The sequence below is a fragment of the Babylonia areolata genome, chromosome 15, assembly GCF_041734735.1.
Source record: "Babylonia areolata isolate BAREFJ2019XMU chromosome 15, ASM4173473v1, whole genome shotgun sequence".
In the NCBI taxonomy this organism is placed as follows: Eukaryota; Metazoa; Mollusca; class Gastropoda; order Neogastropoda; family Buccinidae; genus Babylonia; species Babylonia areolata.
In genome coordinates, this window is record NC_134890.1 from 8,011,103 (window position 1) to 8,034,354 (window position 23,252).

General features: G+C 42.6%; 1 protein-coding gene across 6 annotated transcripts in view; it reads left to right on the forward strand.

The window, feature by feature from the left end:
* LOC143290405 (uncharacterized) overlaps positions 1-23,252 on the forward strand; it is a 174,229-nt gene that overhangs the window by 83,247 nt on the left and 67,730 nt on the right. Inside the window, exon 1 of one of the 6 annotated variants that reach the window (XM_076599816.1) lies at positions 3,935-4,002. The exons of the other annotated variants lie outside the window; for them this stretch is intronic. The gene's annotated coding sequence lies outside the window, so the exon portion shown is untranslated. Of the gene's footprint in view, positions 1-3,934; positions 4,003-23,252 lie in introns of those variants that run through there. 6 annotated transcript variants of the gene reach the window in all.

Consider the following 23,252-nt stretch of genomic DNA (forward strand, 5'->3'; position numbering starts at 1 on the left):
AGAGGGTGGGGGGCGGGGGGTAATGCCTTTTTTCAAGATATGACGTTGAATTTATATGTTAATAGGAAACATATGCTCTACATTAAGTAGGCTATGTTGTTCTGTGTTAGGCTGTGACTATATTATTACTGACACGACTACAAGGTTATTATCATTTGTATTTTGAGGACATAGTTTGATTCTTCTTGAGTTTTGCGTCTTTATATAAAATGTGTGTGTTTGATGTGAGTTGTACATTGCATTATCCTGTGTACATTCCGGTGATGCACATGCAAAGGGGAGTTAGACACTTTGACAGCTATGTATGAGTGTTGACCTGGGAGATCCTTAAACAAGACAACTATTTTCTGCTCTTAATAACTCGTCAATTTCCCCAACTTCGAGGAATCGAACTCAGACTCATTCCTCAGACTGAGGGACTCAGCACTCCAAACCACTCGACTGGTTATCACGTCCAGTCATCTACTGACAGAGAGAAATTCTGTTGATGACTGAATATGTAACGAAAGAAATTTATTGCTCTTCATACATATGTATTTATCATGTTGATATTTGTGACTGACAGGGAGACAAGATAATATCGGTGGTTGGGGGCTGGAAAGTGGGGTGGGTGTGGGCTAACCTGTCACCTATATAGCGTAATGAGGTAATATTGCCCGGGGATGTGTGTGGGTGGGGTGGTGGTGGTTAGTTTGTTTTCCCCCTTACGTCTGGGGATGATACATAAGTTATATAAATACTTGTTAGCATGCTATACTTGTACCAAGTGCTCGCCACCCCCTCTCGCCCACTTTCGTTCTCCCACTCTCAATCCACCTCTCGGTCTATCTCTCTCACGCACGCACTAACTCTTACTCTGTTATTCTTTATCTCCCCCCCCTCTCTCTCTCTCTCTCTCTCTCGCTTTTTACCATTTCATTTCTTTCTTGCTCACAACACTTTTATCTCAGTTCATAACACGACAATAACAGTGTGTGCGATAATTGTAAAATAGAGTAGATGTGGTAAACATACAAGCATGCCCACATACCCACCTATGTATATGAACATGTATACATGCGCACAGAGAGAGGGATAGGGAGTGAGAGAGAGAGAGTACCCACATTTCTTCAATGGAAGAGGAGAAAAAGACTTGCATTGTTGGACAGAACTAGAGTAGGGAGAGAATGCTCTGCGCACAGTGGGGGGGAGAGAGAGAATGCTCTGCGCACAGCGGGGAGGAGAGAGAGAATGCTCTGCGCACAGTGGGGAGGAGAGAGAGAATGCTCTGCGCACAGTGGGGAGGAGAGAGAGAATGCTCTGCGCACAGTGGGGAGGAGAGAGAGAATGCTCTGCGCACAGTGGGGAGGAGAGAGAGAATGCTCTGCGCACAGTGGGGGGGGGAGAGAGAGAGAATGCTCTGCGCACAGTGGGGGGGGAGAGAGAGAGAATGCTCTGCGCACAGTGGGGAGGAGAGAGAGAATGCTCTGCGCACAGTGGGGAGATGAGAGAGAATGCTCTGCGCACAGTGGGGAGGAGAGAGAGAATGCTCTGCGCACAGTGGGGAGGAGAGAGAGAATGCTCTGCGCACAGTGGGGAGGAGAGAGAGAATGCTCTGCGCACAGTGGGGGGGGAGAGAGAGAATGCTCTGCGCACAGTGGGGAGGAGAGAGAGAATGCTCTGCGCACAGTGGGGAGGAGAGAGAGAATGCTCTGCGCACAGTGGGGAGGAGAGAAGGGGAGAGGGAGTAGTGGAGGGGGTGGGGGGTGAGGGAGGGGGTGACGGTCATAAATCCAGTGTCCACAAACAGGGATGTGAAAGGGGAGACGGAGGGCGTTGGTAGGGGGGCAGGGGGGTGGGGGGGGAGGGGTGTAGTGGAAGCAGGGTGAGGACCCCATTACACCAACATTAGTGTTTCACACTCACTTCACTGCCCCCCCCCCCCACCCCCCCCAAGCCCCCAGCCCACCCCCTCCCCCTGTCTGGTTGCCTGTCTTTATTTTGTATCTCTGTCCGTAGGTTTGTGTTTCTCTATCGTCCGTCTGTCTGTCTGTTTCTCTGTCGTCCGTCTGTCTGTCTGTTTCTCTGTCGATCTTTTTATCCCTGTTTTTGTCTCTTTGTCTGTCTTTTCTTATATCTCTGTCTGCCTGCCTGTCTGTCTCTCCCTCCCTCCCCCTCTCTTTCTCCCTGTGTGCCAGTATGTCAGTGTCTGTGTGTCTGTCACCGTCTCTGTTTGTCCTTCCATCTGTCCTTCTGTCTCTCTCCCTGTCTTTCTCTCTTTCCCTCCCTCTTTTGTTCATTCTGCTCAACGGTTGATTTATATACGTGTGTGTGTGTGTGTGTACATCATGTGTAGCCATATGTTTTCAGGTCGACGACCTGACATTGACTGTTCTCTCTCTCTCTCTCTCTCTCTCTCTCTCTCTCTCTCTCTCTCTCCTCTCTCTCTCTCTTTCCACGCTGTCTGTCCTGTCTCCCCCCTCTCAGTCCCACACAGTCTAATATCATCTTAGATGAACAGATTATAAATCAATAAACGAACCTCTCTATCTCTCCCTCTTTCTCTCTTTCCCTTTGTCACCCCTCTCTCCCCCCCAGCCCCAATTACCCTGCCATATAGGGTAGGTGTGGGTAATTGCGAACAGCGTGTAATTGCGAACAGCGTGTAATAATTGCGAACGATTTACCGTCGCACTTGGAAGCGTTTTTAATGACTGCATTTCACAATTTAACGACTGCTTCCACCTTTTTTCTAAAACTTTAATGAATATCCACTTCCAAGAACCAGTTAAACATAAACTATTTCTGGCTATTTCCGCGCTCTTTCTTCTCTTCGCGCACCACTGCCGACCAAGGTTACAAACGTGCTCTCGAAGACTTAAAATCAAGGGAAGCAAGTTGTAGGACTTGAATTTTGACACAGTTTAAAATAGTTGATTTGATCTTGTATGTCGAATTCGTATTGCCAGTGCTGGGAGAATTTAAGAAAGCATATTGGTGACAGGTCAGAACGTCAGTTTTGACAGGCATCTGCAAAATAGTCGTTTGCAATTAGACCACAGGATATTTTGACATGAGTCTGTTTGCGAACGATGCTGCACAGCTACTGAGCACTCTCAAAAGGATGTGTTTGTGTGCGGTGTCGCGTGTGTTTACTTAAATGTTTGTTTGTGTGTTTGTGTGCATGTGTGGTCAAAACCAGCATTACAACAGTTTGGCGCGATGTTTCAATAATCTGTTATGTCTAATGAGTAAAAGACCTGCTTCTGTTTTAATTGTCAACATGTACCGAAAGCAATCGTTCGCAATTAGACTTGTCCGTTCGCATTTACCCTCAGGCACCCCTGCCATTTCAAACATCGACAAAAAGTTGAACGGAATGAGCAGACGAACTTTTCCTGGTGCAACCAGTCGGAGAAAGCCTTCAAAAGCAAAAGAACTACGTGTGACTGTCGTACGACATACTATCTTTACAGTACACACATTGAGCTGGTCGCTTCGACTGGATCGTTCACAGTTACCTATAGGCTACCTACCCTACTCACCACCCTCCGCCTGTTTTCAACGTGTCTGCCTCTTCTTCCCACTTTACCTCCCTCTGTGTTGCTCTTTCTGTCTGTATACCTCCGTGTAACTGTATTTCTCTGCATCTCTGACTCTCTCATTCTCTTACCTCTCATCTTCGTCTCTCTCGACCTCTCTCCCCCTCAATTTCTCTGCGTCTGTCTCTGTGTCTGTTTGTCTTTACCTCTCTGTATGTATGTCTGTCTGTCTGTGTGGAATAAATGATTAATTGTGTGTGTGTGTGTGTGTGTGTGTGTGTGTGTGTGTGTCTCTCTCTCTCTCTCTCTCTCTGTGTAGCAGGGGTGTTTCCCTCCAGGGAACTGTCCTCAGCCAGCTGTGTGTTAATCCTGTACAGAGGAGATTTCATGGTGGCAGCTCACCGCCACAGTGTATGCAGGCCGCTTGTCCTGTGCAACGTGCGTGGAGTGAGAAACATGTGATGGCCCTGTCCTGTTGGCTGTAAGAGGGGGTGGGGGAGTGGGCGAGGGGGTGTGTGGGGGGCGGGGGGGAGGAGGCGGGTAGCGGATTGAGAAGTGGGTGGAGGAAGGAGAGCAGAGGGGAAGGGGGGGGGGGAGCTGGGCGTGAATGTGAATGTGTTTGTGTGTGTCGGGGTGTGTGGGAGGGCGGTGATTAATTTCTTTTAGGGGTGGTTTTGCTTTTTTGTTTGTTGTTTTGAAAAACCTTTTGATGCGTACGTGTTATGCCTTGTTTATTAGCTAGATTGTTCATTTCGAATGTTTTCCAAACCTTCAAATTTCTCAGATTATTTTTTAGTATGGGATGACTTTATTTATTTATTCATTTATCAATCTATCTATCTATCTATTTAAAAGTCCGTTCTTTCTTTCTTCTCTTTATCTTTATTCCTTTCTTTTATCCACTTGGTGGGGGTTAAGGTATTTGTCGCAATGTTCACCTACCGAAAATAAGCAACCCAGTGAATATGCACGCTGACGGTTATTCCACAACGTTTAACTTTTTGTTTGTTTGTGAACGTATAAAGGATTTCTTTCTCCCCCTCTGTGTCCGTCTGTCTGTCTGTCTGTTTGACCTTTTGTAATGAAAAAAGAGACATATCCAACAATAACAATAATGATAAAGAATACAACAACCACAATATCAAGTACCTGACAGAGACCTCATTCTTCTTCTTCTGTGTTCGTGGGCTGCAAATCCCATGTTCACTCGTATGTACATGAGTGGGATTCTATATGTATGACCGTTTTTACCCCGCCATGTAGGCAGCCATACTCCGTTTTCGTGGGTGTGCATGCTGGGTATGTTCTTGTTTCCATAACCCACCGAACGCTGACATGGATTACAGGATCTTTAACGTGTGTATTTGATCTTTTGCTTGCGTATAAACACGAAGGAGGTTCAGGCATTAGCAGGCTTGCACATATGTTGACCTGGGAGATTGGATAGAATCTCCACCCTTTACCCACCAGGCGCCGTTACCTTGATTCGAATCCGGGACCCTCAGATTGAAAGTCCAACGCTTTAACCACTCGGCTATTGCGCCCGCCAGACCTCATTCTGTACAATATGATCGAGAGAGAAAGAAACAAACAAGCAGCAACAACAACAGCAACAAACCAGTTATGGAGATAAACAGCAGCAGCTGATGCAAAAACTATCTCCGTCCCTTCCCCTACTTTCTTCACCCTGTCTCCATGGTCACCTCCCACACCCACCCACACCCACCCCCCACTTCCGCCCCTTCACGCTCTACCTCCCATTTTCATCCATCCCCACCATCGACGTCAAGAAAATCCGCAGCAACAACAACAACAGCAGCAACAGCGACCACAATATTCGCCACCACCTCCACCATCACCATCATCACCAGAGCAGCAACGATAAATAACAGGGAAGGCATGAACTGATTTCCCCTTCATAATGAACAAGGGCGAGAGAGTCAGGAAATCGAACCCGGAATGAGAAAGGAAGAAAAGTGTGTGTGTGTGTGTGTGTGTGTGTGTGTGTGTGTGTGTGTGTGTGTGTGTGTGTGTGTTTGTGAGGGATTGATTGATTGATGATTTATTGTCAAACGCATTTACAGCCATTTTGACAAGAGGGGATTACAAAAAACTAATTAAACAAATACCACGAAACACACACCGCAACAACTGTATGCAAGAAAAGGGTAGGGAAAAAGAACAACAAAAGAGCTGACAACATGTGGACCATCCATGGTCATAATTCATTTGCTTATATAATAATTAGTGAATCCGTTTATTCATTTTAGGGGTCATCTGTATATAATCACGTACCTTTTACTTGATTCTTTATACTGTCTGCCCATTTTCTAGTGCTTTCTGCCTACAGTTAAGTGCTACGGTAAGAAATTTTGACATAGCTGTTACTATCACTTCGTTTTTGTTTTTTAGCACGTGTTGCATGCGGGTCAAGTCATCAACGGGACTTGATTCTATGTTGAATGGATATCTGTTTCGGATGTGTGCATATGCAGGACAGTGGAATAAAACGTGAATTTCGTCTTCTTTTTCGGAGCCGCACATTGGGCAAGTGCTGTTTGCCTCAGCCTCAGTTAGACACCATACCTTATGGCTCCTCAGTCCGCACGCTCTAAGTCGGAATCGTGTAAGGGTATCTCGGAATTTCTTGGTGGTAATAAATGAGAAATATTTTTCTGCGCCGAATGTATCTTTAAACGAGTAGTGCCAGCTGCACTTTTCATTGTGTTCTATTTCTGAATGCCAGTTTTGTTTGTAACAAGAATTCAATCTATCTTTGAAAACTGCTATGAAGTTATTTTCATACCCAACACCTTGGCATAACCATACAATACCAAAACCATTGTCATTCAGAATTTTCTGTATTTTCGACACCCAGTTACTTTTTCCTAGTTCATTTTGTAAATGGAGCATTTCATATGTTTGTCTGCTAATTCTAGTTAAAGGCAGTTTTATTAGTCTGAGCCAATATTTAACACATTTCACTGCAGTTCTGATAAAAAGAGGATACCTGCCTGTCTGCCCATACAACAGTTTATTTGATGAGTGCATAGGCATGTTTAGAAACCGTTTAATTGAAAATGTATGTACCTTTTCTATTTGGCTAATAGGTCCAGGTTCTAAACCCCAAACTTCAGAGGCATACGTAAGTATGGGTTCTATCTGGCTGTCAAATAGTTTCCAGAACAGAGCAGGACTGATAGAACCCAGGCGTTTCATGGCGTTGAGGATTTCTATTACTCCTCTTTCACTCTTCCTGCACGGTTCGTCAAGGGAAGTAGTGAGGCAGAGTTTAGTCGTGAATGTCAACCCTAAGTATTTGTATACATTTGTAACTTTCACTTCAGTGTTACCATACAGCCACTTTTCACTTGACGACAAATATCCACCCATGCGAAACACTACAACGTTTGTTTTAGCTAAATTAACTGTAAGACCTAAGCGATCAGCTTCATGATTTAAAACATTCAGTTGATTCTGCAGGCCTATAGGGGTGCTTGACACCAATATCACGTCATCTGCAAAAAGCAATAAGAAGATTTCTACAGCATTAGGTATCATTTGGATGCCATGTTTACCCATTTTTGATAGTTCAATTGCCATTTCATTGATAAGAAAAGAAAATAGCATGGGACTAAGTAAACAGCCCTGTTTAACTCCTCTTGGACAATCAAAGAGATCAGAATACAAACATTTGTCACGCACACATGCAAGTACAGAAGTATAAATTCCTTTCACATCTTTGTATAAATGCCCGTGTATACCCGATTTTCTTAAAACATCCCATAATATATTTCTGTCCACCGAAACAAAGGCCTTTCTAAAGTCCACAAACGCAATGTAAAGCTTACTATTAATCTGTAAATATTTCTGTACAAGTCCATACAATGTAAATATGTGATCTACTGTGCTGTAACCCGCCCTGAAACCTGCTTGCTCTTCGACTGTCTTTTCCTCTCTTTCTGCCCAAGCTGTTAATCTTTTGTTTAGAATGTATGTATACGCTTTGCTTATAACGCTGGTCAAAGCTATCCCACGATAGTTGTCAGGTATATATCGGTCCCCTTTCTTATGGATTGGCACGATTATTGATTTGGACCATTCTTTTGGGAATATTCCATCTTTGAACAACCACCCCCCCACTTCCGCCCCTTCACGCTCCACCTCCCATTTCCATCCATCCCCACCATCGACGTCAAGAAAATCCGCAGCAACAATAACAACAGCAGCAACAGCGACCACAATATTCGCCACCACCTCCACCATCACCATCATCACCAGAGCAGCAACGATAAATAACAGGGAAGGCATGAACTGATTTCCCCTTCATAATGAACAAGGGCGAGAGAGTCAGGAAATCGAACCCGGAATGAGAAAGGAAGAAAGAAAAGGAAGAAAAGTGTGTGTGTGTGTGTGTGTGTGTGTGTGTGTGTGTGTGTGTGTGTGTGTGTGTGTGTGTGTGTGTGAGAGAGAGAGACGCACTCGCACTCGCACACAAAGACACAGGCAGGCAGGCAGGCAGACAGACAGACAGACACACACACACACACACACACACACACACACACACACAGAGAGAGAGAGAGAGAGAGAGAGAGAGAGATCTTAATCGTATCAGTTCACCATCTGTTGCCGCTTGGTGTACAGATTGATTTTATGATTAGCGCGCTACACATATCTGACGTGAAAAAAGACAATGGCGGTATACCTTGTTTTATAGGTAGGCCAGTATTGCTTTACAAAGACACTCACAAGATTAAAGGACACGTGTACAAAACCGACAGAAAAATAAAACATTGCTCAATACACGGACATGTACACATAATCCCGTCTATTGAATACACATGCGCGCGCGCGCACACACACACACACACGCACGCACGCACGCACACACGCACGCAAGCACGTATTCGTAACTATATACTCGTAACTACGTACGTACATAATACATATAAAAACACGTCCCACAAAGTGTAGACTTGCCTCCACCACTGTACACACAGCAGGCAACCTCCACACAATCTCCCTTTTACCTCACGTCAGTGATGTGATCCACACTATTCATATCAACCTGGGCAAAACGGCTACATTATCATATCAGGAGAAAAAGTTTCAATAGGCCTAATACATCGATGACATGAAATAGACTTGAATGTTCGCACAACTTCTGGCATTTTGGGGCGGGAGGTGGAGGGGTGCGGGGATGGGGGTGGGGGGATTGGAGAGAGAGGGCAGCAATTTTGATGCACAAAATCTACATTTATGAGAATCTGTATCCTTTATTTATTTATTTTTTTCTAGGATATCTTTCCTCTTCACCTTCTTCATTTTATTCTCAGTCATTTTTCTTATTTTTGAAGAAGTGATGTAGCGTATATGGATCTGTCCACACGTTATGATAAATCTTTGAAACTGAAACTCAGCCTACTTCGTTAGTGGGCTTAACTCCCATGTTGGCTGTATATACGAGTGAGCTTTTTTTTCTTTCTTTTTTTTTTTTTTTTTTAACACGAATGACCGTCTTCAATTCGCCATGCAGGCAGCCATTCTCCCTTTTCGGGTTTTCGTTTTCAAGTTCAGAATTGCATCTCGGTCCACCTTCAAAATGCATTCTTATTTTATTAGCATGACTTATATTGGTAATATTTTCTCCATCAATTCTATCAAGTCTGATATCTCGTCCATTGTCTTATTGTTTTTTGTTTTGTTTTGTTTTGTTTTTGTTTGTTTTTTTGTTTGTTTATTTGTTTTCGGTCGTCTGTGCCAAATATTATTTTAAAATCATAAGAGAAAAATCTCGCACTTAAGACAATTAACTTATAGTACATTTTTAAATTCATCTCCCGAAAAGAAAAAGAACAACAAAGAAAAACAACAACAAAACAACAAAAACAAAAACAACAACAACAACAACACACACACACACACACACACACACACACACAAACGAGGGTGGAGGACACTCTGTGTAAATGACAGACTGTGTCTTTTTCTTTTCTCCCCAAAGGCAGAAACGATGTAGCAGTGAAGTGATGGGGCGTGTTTCCAAGCCCAAGACCAGCGGACAGAATCTGATTCAGACTGGTTTAGTATCAGCTGTCCAACCACCACCACCACCACCAGCACCACCAGCAGCACACCCTCTGTGCTGGTTTTATTAATTGCTGCAGTTGTTCTCCAGAGAAGAGGGGGTGTTCCCTGCACTCTGCACTCCGGGGTCGGATGGCCGGCGCCCGGAAACAGGAGACTCTCCCCGCGGCTGGCAATTAGTGTGGACGTCTTTGATCGCGCTGCACATCACTGGCCCGCCATGTCTTGAAAGCGCCCTCGCTCTCCATCAGCCGGCCAGTATAGGGCGATCTGGCCAGGCCTGCGCAGGTTAACGAAATCTGCTCACGTAGGGAGGGAGCCGTGGTTGTGCATTGGGGAGGGGAGTTGGAGGGAGGGGGGGTGGCAGGGGGGGGCGGTCGGGTGTTTGAAATGGAATGCGAGGGAATGAAGGAGGGGGAGGCATTGTTTGTAATTTGATTTCCCTTTTACAAGTCGGGTTATGGGTGAGATGGACGCTCTTCCTCTGTTTCCCTCTGTCTTTCTGTCTCTGTTTGTATGACTCTCTCTCTCTCTCTCTCTCTCTCTCTCTCTCTCTCTCTCCTCTCTCTCCCTCTCCTCTCTCTCTCTCTCATTTCTCTCTCGACCCCCTCTCCACTCTCTCTCTCTCTCTCTCTCCTCTCTCTCTCTCTCTCTCTCTCCTCTCTCTCTCCTCTCTCTCCCTCTCTCTCTCTCTCCTCTCTCTCTCTCTCCTCTCTCTCTCCTCTCTCTCTCGACCCCCTCTCCACTCTCTCTGGGTTCTTGGCTTGAAAAAAGCATAATTTAATTTTCCTGTAATCATTTGATCTGCAGTCCTGGTGTGGCTTTTGTGACTGGCGGGCTGTTGAACGTGATATGATTATATATTTGTCTGTCTGTGCGTTTGTCTGTCCGTCTGTCGGTTGTCTGTCTGTATGTGTGTCTATGTCTGTCTGTCTGTCTCTGGTGTGGTTTGTTTTTGTTCTTTTTGTTTCCCCTTCTGTCCATCTCGCTTGGCACAATGATGGTCGCCCCAAATGTCCGAGTATCACTGCTTTGTTTTTGGTGCCCTTTGTGTCTGAGCAGTACAGTTATGTTCTGCACTTTCCCTTCTTACCTGGGGAAGATTATACATAACTGGGCATCGCATTGTATTTTCTTTCGTATTTGAGATCTGAGAATTACATTTTTGTATTGTAATATTTTTTCATACATGAGCATTGCAGCTTTGTTTTCTAGGTTGTTTTTTGTTTGTTTGTTTGTTTGTTTTTTGGTGTGTTTTTTTACGTATAAGCCATACAGTTTTGTTTTTGTAAATTTAATTTATTTGCTGTCGTTGTTGTCGTTGTTTGTTTTTGTTTTATTAACTGTTTCTTCACACCTGAACATTGCAATTTTGCTTTCTAAGCAACATATCTGAGCAACACTTTTGTTGTAATTTTAATTCATATCTGAACACAACAATTTTGTTTTGTAATGAATGTTCCTTCGTACAGGAGTATGTTCTTTCGTAATTTTCCCTTCAACTCTAGGCTTTACAGTACAGTAATGCTTATTTCCTCTTTCATAGTTCTTTTATGTGTCATTAAAAAAAAATCTATTTACTAAATGGCTAACTTTCATACGAGTTGTTTTGTGTACGTTTTTTTGTTGTTGTTTGTTTGTTTGTTCTTTGGTTATTGTTTTTTGTTTTGTTTTTTGGGTGTGTTTTTTTTTCATTGGGAGATGCATTAAACAGATATACATATATAACACACTTTTCAAAGAGAAAGAGGCAGAGAGAGAGAGAGAGAGAGAGAGAGAGAGAGAGAGAGAGATTCATAGATTGTTTTTAAATTTCTTCGCTGTCGGCGTTGATGCAGTCAGTATAAATCAGTGCATGTTGTTGACTTCAAGCGCGTTAGTACGTGGAGGAAGAAATGAAAGAAAAAAGTTTTAAGATAAATAAAGAAATGAATAAATAAATGAATAAATAAACAAAAAATAAATAAATAAACGAACAAACAGATAGCTGGCTAGATAGATAAATATATAAATAAACAAGTAATTAATTAAATAAATACAAAAGAAATGAATTAACAAACAAATATGTGAATGAAGATAGAATGTAAGATAATGAGTACATATGATGGCGAATGAACTTTGCTGGAAATAAGGTCATTTGTTCCGGGGTTTGTTTAATTGATATCGGCATTACTGGTTCACGTGGAGAGGTTTCCTGTGACGATCGTGTCATCTGCCCAAACGGAACATTAGCTTACACGTTGTGGCCGTTCCTGTATCCTGTGTACGATCTGCAAACGTTGGTTCACAGCAAATAGTACAGTACTCATTTGTTTATTTCTTTATCGGTTTATATAAAAAAATAAAATAAAAATAAAATGTAAAGAAAAGAAAAAAAGCAACCTATTTATTGTTGTTGTTTTAGTTTTTATACTTTTGCTAATTCGTGTTTCTCTCTCTCTCTCTCTTAATTTTGTGTGGTTGCAACAGGGTGTTGGTGATGTGAAAGGATTTCTTATTACTTTCAAGCAAAGACTTATAGATATCTTCATTCAAGAATGGTCGGGTACTATTAGTGATAGAGACAGATATTCATGCTACAGATCATTCAAAGTTGTATTTGAAAAAGAAAAATACATAACAAATGCTGATGAATATTGTTTCAGAGTGGCGTTGTCTCAGGCTCGATTTAATGTGCTTCCTTTAAATAACAATGTTAATAGGTACACTGAAAATGATGTTTTAAAGCATTGTCCTTTTTGCCAAAGTGAACTAGAAGATGAATACCATTTGTTGTTTGTTTGTTCTGTATATAATGATTTACGGACAAAATTTCTTCAAGACTGTTTAAACATGTCTCTTAGTTCACTTCTCCGATCAAACAACAAGCAGAGAAATTTCCATGTATCAAAATTTATTTTCCATGCGATCAAAAGGAGAAATCATATACTCAGACCTAATTAAGTAGAATTAATGTCAAGTCCATGAATATTATGATATTGTGTCATCTGTTCAAGTGTTATAATACCCCTTCCCATGCCCACCCCCAGTCCCCTGGTTTTGAATTGTGGTCCATGGCCAAAGTTCATTAAAACAATTTCGTTCGTTCGTTCGTTCTCTCTCTCTCTCTCTCTCTCTCTCTCTCTCTCTCTCTCTCTCTCTGTGTGTGTGTGTGTGTGTGTGTGTGTGTGTGTGTGTGTGTGTGTGTGTGTGTGTGTGTGTGTGTGTGTGTTTGTTTGTTTGTTTTTTGTTTTGTTTGCTTTTTGTTTGTTTGTTTGTTTGTATTCGTCGGTCTTTCATATCAATTATGGATTTAATATGCTGTTCGTGTATTCATTAATGTATGTACTTATTTTCTTTCTCTCTCACTGTGTTGTTGTATGTTATTTTCTTCTTCTTTTTTTTTAATTTGTATTCTTTCGTTCGTTCATTCGTTTGTTCATTTATCCGTTTGTTCATTCATTCATTATTCATTCATTCATTCCTTGTCATCAAAACGAACATATGCACTTATTTTCTTTCTCTCTCTCTCTCTGTTGTTGTATGTTGTTGTTGTTTTTTTTGTTGTTTTTTGTTTTTTTTTGTATTCTTTCGTTCGTTCATTCGTTCGTTCATTTATCCGTTTGTCCATTCATTCATTATTCATTCATTCATCCTTGTCATCAACACGAACATATGGAACACTTGTTTCATATCACTTTTCTGCTCGTGTGTTTTAGCTTTGTTTATTTATTTACGTACTTATGTACTTATTTATTTATTTATTTATCTATCATATAATTTATTCATTTATCTATTCATTCATTCATTTTTTTCAGTGCATGTACAGGTGCTTCCGCAGTCAAAACCTGTATACCTACGTATACCTTGGTATGAATGTATGCAGGAAATAAGTCTTGTTTTCTTCACTTTTAACACAATCCACATAAAACATGATTAACCATATCACAGTGATTCTTCATTCACCAGCAACATGATTTGATGTGTCCCTGTGCCGAAGCCATTGTCAGCGTTTTGGGGGGATGGGGGTGGGGGGGGATGGGGGTGGCTGATGATGACGATGATGATGACAAAAAATAACACACAGCTGAACCACTTGTCACTCATTGTTCTGTGTTGGGACTTGTAATAACCACCACTCCCTGCCTGTGAAACTGACAAGCACATGCAAGACTGACACATGCGCACGCAGGTGCACGTGCTGCGTCGGCAAGCAGATGGCTTCTGTGCATGGCGTCGTCAGTTTCAAAGGCCTGGTTGAGGGAGAGAGAGATTGAGAGAGGGAGACAGCGTCGACAGTTCAGAATACCTTTTACGTCAGTGGTGAAACAAGACAGGCGTTTCGCAGTTGGAACCACAGCGGGTTATGATGGCCACATCAGCTGACATACATACATATATTATAAGTACTATGTAAGTTTTACAAAACCAATGAAGTGAATATTGAAGGGGTGTAAGGGACACTGATTTTTGTCCTCAAAGGTGGTGAGCCATATATTAATACAGTCCTCATGAATCTCTCTCTCTCTCTCTCTCTCTCTCAGTGGTCTTTGGTATACTACGTAGATACAAAATAGCATTACGCTATCATAATACAAAGTACAGAATAAGCAAAAAATAAATAAATAACCTGTTGGGACAGTGAGTATCCTGTTTTGAGTAACAAATAAAACGCAAATTATTTAATACAAATATATCAGCAATCACAAGATAAAGTCGACAGTATTATCAAAATATAAACACCCCCTCCCCCTAAATAAAAGAAAAAGAAGAAAGAGAAAACTATGATAACAGGGTCGTCATGCTGCCGAAGAACACAAGCTTTATAATGGTTAGTAATAGCTGAAGCAGTAGATGCCTAGGAAGGAGAGGAGCAAGGCTAGTGCAACTGGTGGTGGTGGTGATGGTGGTGGTGGTAATAATTAGGTCACGATCTATTCTTATGGAAAAAAAAGGATGGTAAATTGATTTCATAATAAGTAGCAAATACGTGGATAGGTAAGTGAAAAGGTGACAGTATGGATAGATGGATAGAAAGATGCACACACACACACACACACACACGCACACACGCACGCACTCACACACACACACACACACACACACACACGGGCGCGTACAGGCACAAAGGCCAGTTCGTTCTTTCGTTCCGACGTATTTCATCATTAAATTTTTAGCTTGTGATTTACCTGGTACACTAACCCCAACATCATTTATATTATCTTTTTCGTTTGTGTGATCTTTTTCCAAGTCACTTGAAAACAACACAAACTCACTCAGAGATCAGTCTGATAAAAACTACAGTGCGATCAACATCAGCTTTGTGAAATTGTTCGATCTTATGAGAGATCAATAAATAAGTCATTAAATCTCTCATGTGAGATGAAATTAGAGAAGCCGAAGATGGGGGAAGGAGGAGGTGGAGATAGAGAAGATGAGAGAGAGAGAGAGAGAGAGAGAGAGAGAGAGAGAGAGAGAGAGAGAGAGGGAGACAGACAGACAGACAGACAGAGACAGAAAGAAAATCGACAACCAGAAGGATACAGATCCAAACTCGTCTAACAGCTGCCGCTATATAACTGAATATATACAGATGACTAAAGTGTCTTATTAAGTGTGTGATCCGGCACAGACTGAACATGGGGCAATGTGTATGTTGCGGAACACAGTCTGCAGTCGGAGTTTGAGGTCTAAGACATTGCATGCAACCTGTACTCACAAGCACACCGATGGACTTGCATACAATGTTGCAGCGACGGCCGAGAAAACAATAGACCGCTGGACAGTTCCGCGGCCATTTTGGATCTTGCGCATGCGCATCTATCTTTTACTCGTAATCGCGAGCAGTGCCGAAGGCGATCGACATAGGCAAAGGCAGCAAACCTGTGCTGTCCTCCATTTCTTCAGTCCCATTGCAAAACTAAACTCTGCAATGGAAAAAAATGTAGCAAAAAGTGAACAAAAACACAAAAAACAACAACAACAACAACAAAGCATGCTGTTTCACGTTTTCTGCCTCTCTCGATCGCCTTTGTTGCTCGCATTTTCAGAGAGCCAATCAACTTCGAGAGCACAGATCATGTGACGCGTCTTTATAAGTCATGAAAGCATGGACAACTCTCAAGCGGTCTATTTGTATAGACCAAGGACTGCGCTTTGACGTGACACACAATTATACCGACAGACCTGGGGAATCTGTTCAGCGCCCCAGTGACTCTTAACAGGGAGGAGGAGAAGAAGGAGAAGAAGAAGAAGAAGTGCATCTTCTGTCTGACAGACGTGCTGAAGCCAGACAAAACTATGACGTGTGTTGTCTGTGGGCTGTCATCCCCGCGGATGACCAGAGCCTGGCCAACAACTAGAACGGAAGATTCAGGAACAGAAGGGGGTGTGGGGGTGGGGGTGTGGGGGGATTGTCCACGTGTGCTGCATGCCACCTGATGATGATCAGTCATTTATCATGGGCGACGGCGGACAGTGGGCTGTCAAAAGGCGCATCATGTGCGGGTTCCAGTTGTATGTGAGGTCATTATTTAGCCACCAATTTTGTGTGTGTGTGTATATATAAGGGGAGCTGGGGAGACGGGTGTGTGTGTGTGTGTGTGTGTGTGTGTGTGTGTGTGTGTGGCTGCCGATGGGGTGGGACTGAATAAGCATTATATGGCGCACAGCATCGGTATTGCCTTAGTGTCTGAACAACGATATTAAATGATAAATCGATAATGATTTATTAACACGTCCACCCTTCTTCTGTCCGAGTAACTCTCTTTCTCTCTCTTCTTTTCTTTCTTTCTTTCTCACTCAGATATATATATATATATATATATATATATATATATATATAGAGAGAGAGAGAGAGAGAGAGAGAGAGAGAGAGATGATTTCATACAGTGGAAATTATATACAAATATTGAGTGGTAAGTTGTATACACAAACAAAGGAAAATCACCAATGAAAAAAAAGGCATTGCATAGAAATTTTCATTTAGCTTAATAACTGTTTTGATAAACTTATCATTCATGCTTCCATAGTCTCAGATACGACTGATGTAGTAGATGAAAAGGTTGGATAATACACCTGGCCCCATCAAACTGTATCCATTCTGTTGTCTCTAAAAATAGAATTACAAAATTTATGTTTTGTAGATAAAAGGAGCTATCAATGAACATTAAAAGAATAAAATAAAAAAAATGGTGGAATTTGGAGAAATTGCGAGGAAGCAGGTGATTTATCAGTAGTTTTGGAAACTGTTGCAGACTTCAGATTGTGTGTGTTTTTGTTTTTATTGACTCGTGTGTGTAAACAAAGTGTATAAACACACACACACACACACACACACACACACACACACACACACAGATATATATATATATATATATATATATATATATATATATATATATATACACGCGCGCGCGCACACAGTTGAGCCATCTGCCCTTCTCATTGTCGGTATCGGATGAAAGGCAACATATTGCGGTGCATGAGGTGATAGTAATGTCTCCTTTTACGCGAACAAAAAAGAAAACAAAATCAATGTACATCAAATAACATGATTTAAACTGTGTTATCACATTGGTCATGTGTATTTTAGCCCTTTGGGAAGTCCCTTTTTTCGAGTTTAACATGTATCATTCAATTCTCCAGTACCCCCTTTTCTCTTTGAGATCAATTATATGTAATAAAAAAAACACACACATTTTTAACGATTTTTTCTCTTTTTGTTTTTGCTCATTATTCCTTTATTGGATAAAGTGCGTATCACAAGTGAGTCTTGAAGGCCTTGTCTACTTGTGCGAATAAAAACAATGCGATGTTGTTCAAAGACGGGATCGGACGTTTCAGATGGAATCGGTTTTCAGCTCCATTCTGGAGAAAACTGGTGGGCAGGTCATCACTGATGTCACTGCGGTCACAGATCACGGCACAGAGGAGGAGGAGGAGGAAGAAATTATATACTGATCATTTCTAGGACGTAGATAAACACCTTAACACAAAGTCTGCATTTTCATTAATATTATTGATTGAGGAGTCATGGCATTTAAAACGTGCACTGTTTACGCATGGCATAAACGTTTAGCTTTTTTTTGTTTGTGTTTTCTGAATATCGTTTTCGGTCTGCTAATAATTTCTTGCATGGTAATAATGCATGGTTTATATCATAAATTGTTTGGATACCATAAAAACAAAATGAACAATGAGCTGTTTTCTATTGATTATGCAGTGCGCTTAATTTGTTCTGAACCGGCGGAGCTGTGAGTAATTAATGTAAATAACATTTGTATATTTGGTGCCCCATTACTCGCTATGACGCATTTTTAAATTCTGTTTTCTTTTGTTTTTTTGTTTTATTCCATTTCTTTCTTTGTTTAATTCTTTGTTTTTCCTTTGCAACGAATTGTCTTTATTTATTCACATTATTTTATATCAACATCATTCCAACAAATCCATTCTATATGCAGCAGGTAGAACCTCGTTGTCATTGCTATACATTAGTCATGATATTATCATGATTACTTCACAGTTTGTTTATGCAGACAACAAAAACAATTTCTTATTGATATTCAACAATTATGAATAATCATCACGAGAAAGTGTGCGGTAGTATTAGTATTCTAATGCTTAACAGATAATAAATGTGTCTATGTATTTCAGTATCCTTTTTGAAAACTTGTTTTACAGCAATAGTCCAATTTTTTTTTTCTTCTTTTTTTCTTTTTTTTTTTTTGCCGAATGAGTGAAAGCTTTGATACTGAACATTTCTATCCAGCATGTAAACCATAATAATAATGATATACCGTTCAGTTTTTAACACTTTGCTGTTTTCGTCCTTTAGATTACTTTCAAATTTTACATTAATTTCTTTTCTTGGTGCATGTTGTTGTTGGTTGAATGGGATCTGTATGATATGTTTTCCAAAGATTCTTGAAAAAAATCTTTTCATGAATCAAAAAATAGCAGGTATCATTCGGTATATTTCTAACACGGAATACACCATGCGCTATTCATGATTAAAATCAAAAGTGAATATTGTTTATTTCGAATATTCAGTATTCAGTTGCAGTTTTAATTCCCTAAACAAGTAAACTGGTTGTGGTAAGCTTTAAGCATACCCTTTGAGATGTGATTAGGTTTAACGACCCGTAGCCTTTAACGGTCTTGGGGGCAGTGAGTTCTCATCTTCACCATCCAGGGCTTGGTATAGGACGGTGGGCGGGGCCAGATCCTCTCCTGTCCGCCGTTCGAATCTCCCCGAACCGGTCAGGTACCCAGTGACACCAGTGTGGAGTGACGATCATGGGAATCAAATGCCTTTTTCAGGCACACAACACCATGGCCAAACGGGGCCTCGAACCCCGATCAGAGGTGGACACTGGATCAGTCCAACACCTAACCGGCTCTGCCACGACGCCCCCTACCCCCCACCCCCACCCCGCCCTTCCATGATGGCCGTACATGTGTTCCATTCTCTCTGAAGGCTCCGTTTGTTTCAACTGGTGGTAAGAGGACCAGGCATGGTGGTGGTGGTGTCTATAGCTTCACGAGGGGCCAGTCCAAATGAAAAGAGGATGAAAGTGAGATTTGTATCTGCAGCGTGCTCCTCCTGGGGGGGTCGGGGACCAAAAGGGGTTAAAGATTGACTGTCGTCATACATCTTCGTCAGCCCCCCCCCTCCCCGCTCCCTCCACTTCCCCCCCCCCCTCCCCCCCGCCCCCTTCAGACTCTGACACCTTGCAGACAACTTCACCCCTCCCCTTCCATTACTCCCTCCTCCCTCCCTCCGTTCTGTCTGTCGGTCTATGTCTTCTGTGTGCCCCCACCTCTCCACCACCACCACCTCCACCTCTACCCTCCGACCTTTCCCGCCTACCGCCTCACTCCTCCCACTTCCTTCCTTCCTTTTTCTTTACTCTCCTGTCTTCCAGCGCCTCCCCTCTCCCTCCCTCTCTGCATCCTTCTTTCTTCCTCCCACTCTCACTCCTCTTTGTTTTCCAAGAGGCGCTGGGTAGAATCGTTCAGACGTTGGACGTCTGATCCAGTGTTCACCAGTGATCGGGGTTCGAAGCCACGTTTCGGCAAGGTGTTGTGTCCTGGGGAAAGGCACTTCAGTCATTTTTTTCCCCTCACTCCGCCCAGGTGTGAACTGGAATCTGACTTCCATCGGGAAATATCACACAGCGGAATGAAAGGAATCAGCCCCGCCTTTCTGTTTGTGTCGACCCTGGACACAGTGGGTATGATTGTTTTCACTACCCTGTCTCTGGACCTTGCAATTGGAATGAACTTCCTCTTTCGCTTCGTCGGGTCTCCGCACACAGCTCTTTCACGTCTGGCCTTAAAACCCACCTCTTCCAAAGATAGCCTCCCTACCCTGCCTCTTCCTTTATATTCAGTTTCTTCAGTTTTAGAGTTATACATGCGTGTGAATGGCTGGTGTGAAAGCGCTTAGATTTGTCTCTGCACAAGATTCAGCACGATATAAATATTATCATTATTAGTATCACCCATGAGGCTGTAAAGGGCTATTTTGACCTTTAACCTGACTTCTGCGGTCCTTCAGCTTTCTGATTCTTTATCTTTCTGTCTGCCTTTTTTCAACTGTCGAGCAAACTGACTGAGCGAGTGAAAAGGGCGGGGTGGGGGTATGGAGAGATGAGCACTGTGAGAGACAGACCGATGATTTGCTTCTGTTGAGAGAAACTTGTGATCAGAGCTGAAGGGAGCTGAGGTGAGGGGAGGGGGAGAGGGAGAGAGAGAGAGAGAGAGAGAAGGGGGGGGGGGGGGTCTCAGTCCGATCGAACGAACATGACATTTTTATTGTTGTTTTGTTGTTGTTTATCATGGGCAGCAGAAAGAACAGGGACTTTCCCTGAAAACGTGGCGCTGTTGACATACGCCCATTCTCGCGTACACTTGAAAACCTATTACACTTTATCAAAAACAACAATAAATAAACTGAAGGAATTAGTGCCCACGAGCCATAGTTTATTGGCGAGAGCGTTTGCGCTTACATGTGTGTTTTGGTTTGGATATAATGTTGATGAGTTTGATTGGGGTTTTGTTTGCGAGCGTGGGGAGGAAGGAGAGTGCGCGGTCAGAAAAGTTAAATGATCATATCCATAAAGTAGATGTGTAGGGCGATGATGGATCACATGCAGAGAGAGAAGGGGTTTGAGGGTGCTGGCCGCAAGAGGTAGGTGAGGGAGAGGGGGTGGGGGAGGGGGCCAGGGGGGAAGGGAACAGGAGGAGTGGGGAAGTGGGGAGAGAAACTGAGGGGTAGGTGGGGGATGTCGGAGGGTCAGTTTGTCAATCTGGGATACCCTCCCTATGTGACCTGTACAGCCTCCCTTTTATTTACAACGTATTAATTCTCCACCTACCAACCCCTCCACCACCACCACCACCTCCCTCCATCCTTGCTATTGCTCGCCCACACCCACACCACCACTTCCCACTACACACCCACCTCCACCACCCGCTCTCCCCTGCCCTCTCCCTGCTACACCCCTCCCCCCTCCCCCTCCTCCTCCCCCTCCCCCCTCCCTGCTACACCCCTCCCTGCTACACCCCTCCCCCTCCTCCTCCTCCCCCTTCCCCCTCCCTGCTACACCCCTCCCCCTCCCCCTCCATCTCCCACCCTGCCCTCCCAGTTGTGTGTGACACAGAGGGGGGAGGGGGCAGGGGGGCTGCAGGCCGAAATTTATGGGAGATCCATGAGCCACACGGAACGACTGGGAAATGAACGATGTTTTCATTAGCTCTGTCTCTGTCTTTGTGTCTCTGTCTCTGTCTGTATCTCTGTCCCTCGGTCTCTCTGTCTGTCTGTCTCTGCTTGTCTGTCTGTCTGTCTGTCTGTCAGTCTCTCTCTCTCTCTCTCTCTCTCTCTCTCTCTCTCTCCGTGTGTGTGTGTGTGTGTGTGTGTGTGTGTCTGTCTGTCTGTCTGTGTATGTTTGCATTTGTCTCTCATTGCTTCTATCTATCGTGTCTATAATAACAAACTGAAACTAACAAAGGAACCGACAAAGCAGATTTATTTGTCTCCGTATGTCTGTCTCTCCTTCCCCCCGCCCCCTCCTTCTCTCTTTCTCTTCCTTTCTCACTCTCTCTTTCCCCTCTCTTTCTCTAACCAGCTTTCGAGGGGACAGATAAAACAGAAACAATCATAAACATAGTAAACAAACGAGGGGGCAGTTGGAAACATTCTATGTTTCGTCCAAAGACTGTTGACGTGACAGCACATTGCACGCTGCTAGTAGCCAATAAAGACAGCAGATGGAAATCTGTCAACGACACATTTTGGTATTGTGTTGTTTTCTATTTATTAACGTAGACTCTCTCTCTCTCTCTCTCTCTCTCTCTCTCTCTCTCTCTCTGTGTGTGTGTGTGTGTGTGTGTGTGTGTGTGTGTGTGTGAAAGGGTGTGTGGTGCCTGACGTTGTGTGTATATATGTGTGTGTACGTTTGGTGTGTGTGTGAATGTATGTGTGCGTGCGTGCGCGCGCGAGTGTGTGTGTGTGTGTGTGTGTGTGTGTGTGTGTGTGTGCGCGCCTCCCCCTCTTCCTTCTCACGTTTCTGGTGATTAGCAGGAAATATCCGCCAACATGATTTATATGAGCTCTTAACTAGTATGGCGAAAAAATATATTGACATGAGCTTGAAGGGAAGCGTAGGTATACCACGTTTTATAATGATATATAAAATCATTATGTGTGTATAAATCACACACACACATACACACACACACACACATACACACACACACACACACAATATTCCCCCCCTCTCTCTCTCCATATATATATATATATATATATGGGGAGGGAGGAGGGAGTTGGGGGGGGGGGGGGGGCTCGCACACGCGCATGCGACGTACATTGTGAGTGTGCGAATGTGTATGCGTTCATTTATTTGTTTTCGTTTTCTCTAGTTTTGATTTCACAAAAAATCTTTCATTGTCTTTTTTGTTTTCTCTTTCTTTCTTTCTCTCTTTCTCTGCTTCTTTCTTTCTCTCTCTTTTTTTCTTTCTTTCTTTCTTTCTTTCACTTCTTCAATTAGATTGTAACAAAACAATTTAAGAAATCTCTCTCACACCCTGTCACTCTCTCTCTCTCTGTCTCTGTCTCTCCCTCTTGCCTTTCTCTCTCAATGTCCCTTCCTCTTTCGTTCTGTCTCTCTGTCTCTATCTGTCTCTGTCTCTGGGAGGAGATTTCGTTTTGGAAATTTTACTAGCAAATATCATTTTTATGCATTTTTTCTTTGTTATATATTACACATGTGATGTGGCTTGATCATTAAAAAAAAAGAAGAAAGTTATAAAAGAACTATATCATTATCAATATTTTCTATTATTATTGTTGTTGTTGTTGATGATGATGATGATGATGATAATGATTTTGCTGTGGTGGTCATCATCATCATTATTATTGTCATTATATTATTATTATTATTATCATCATCATTATCATCATTGTCATTATTATAATTGTTGTTGTTGTTGTTCTTCTTCTTCTTCTTCTTCTTATCATCATCATCATTATTATTATTATTATCATTATCATTATTATTATCATTGTTGTTGTTGTTATCATCATCATCATCATTAGCAGCAGCAGCAGAATCACTATACTCTCAAATGTGTCGAAAGGGTTAAATTGATTGTGCG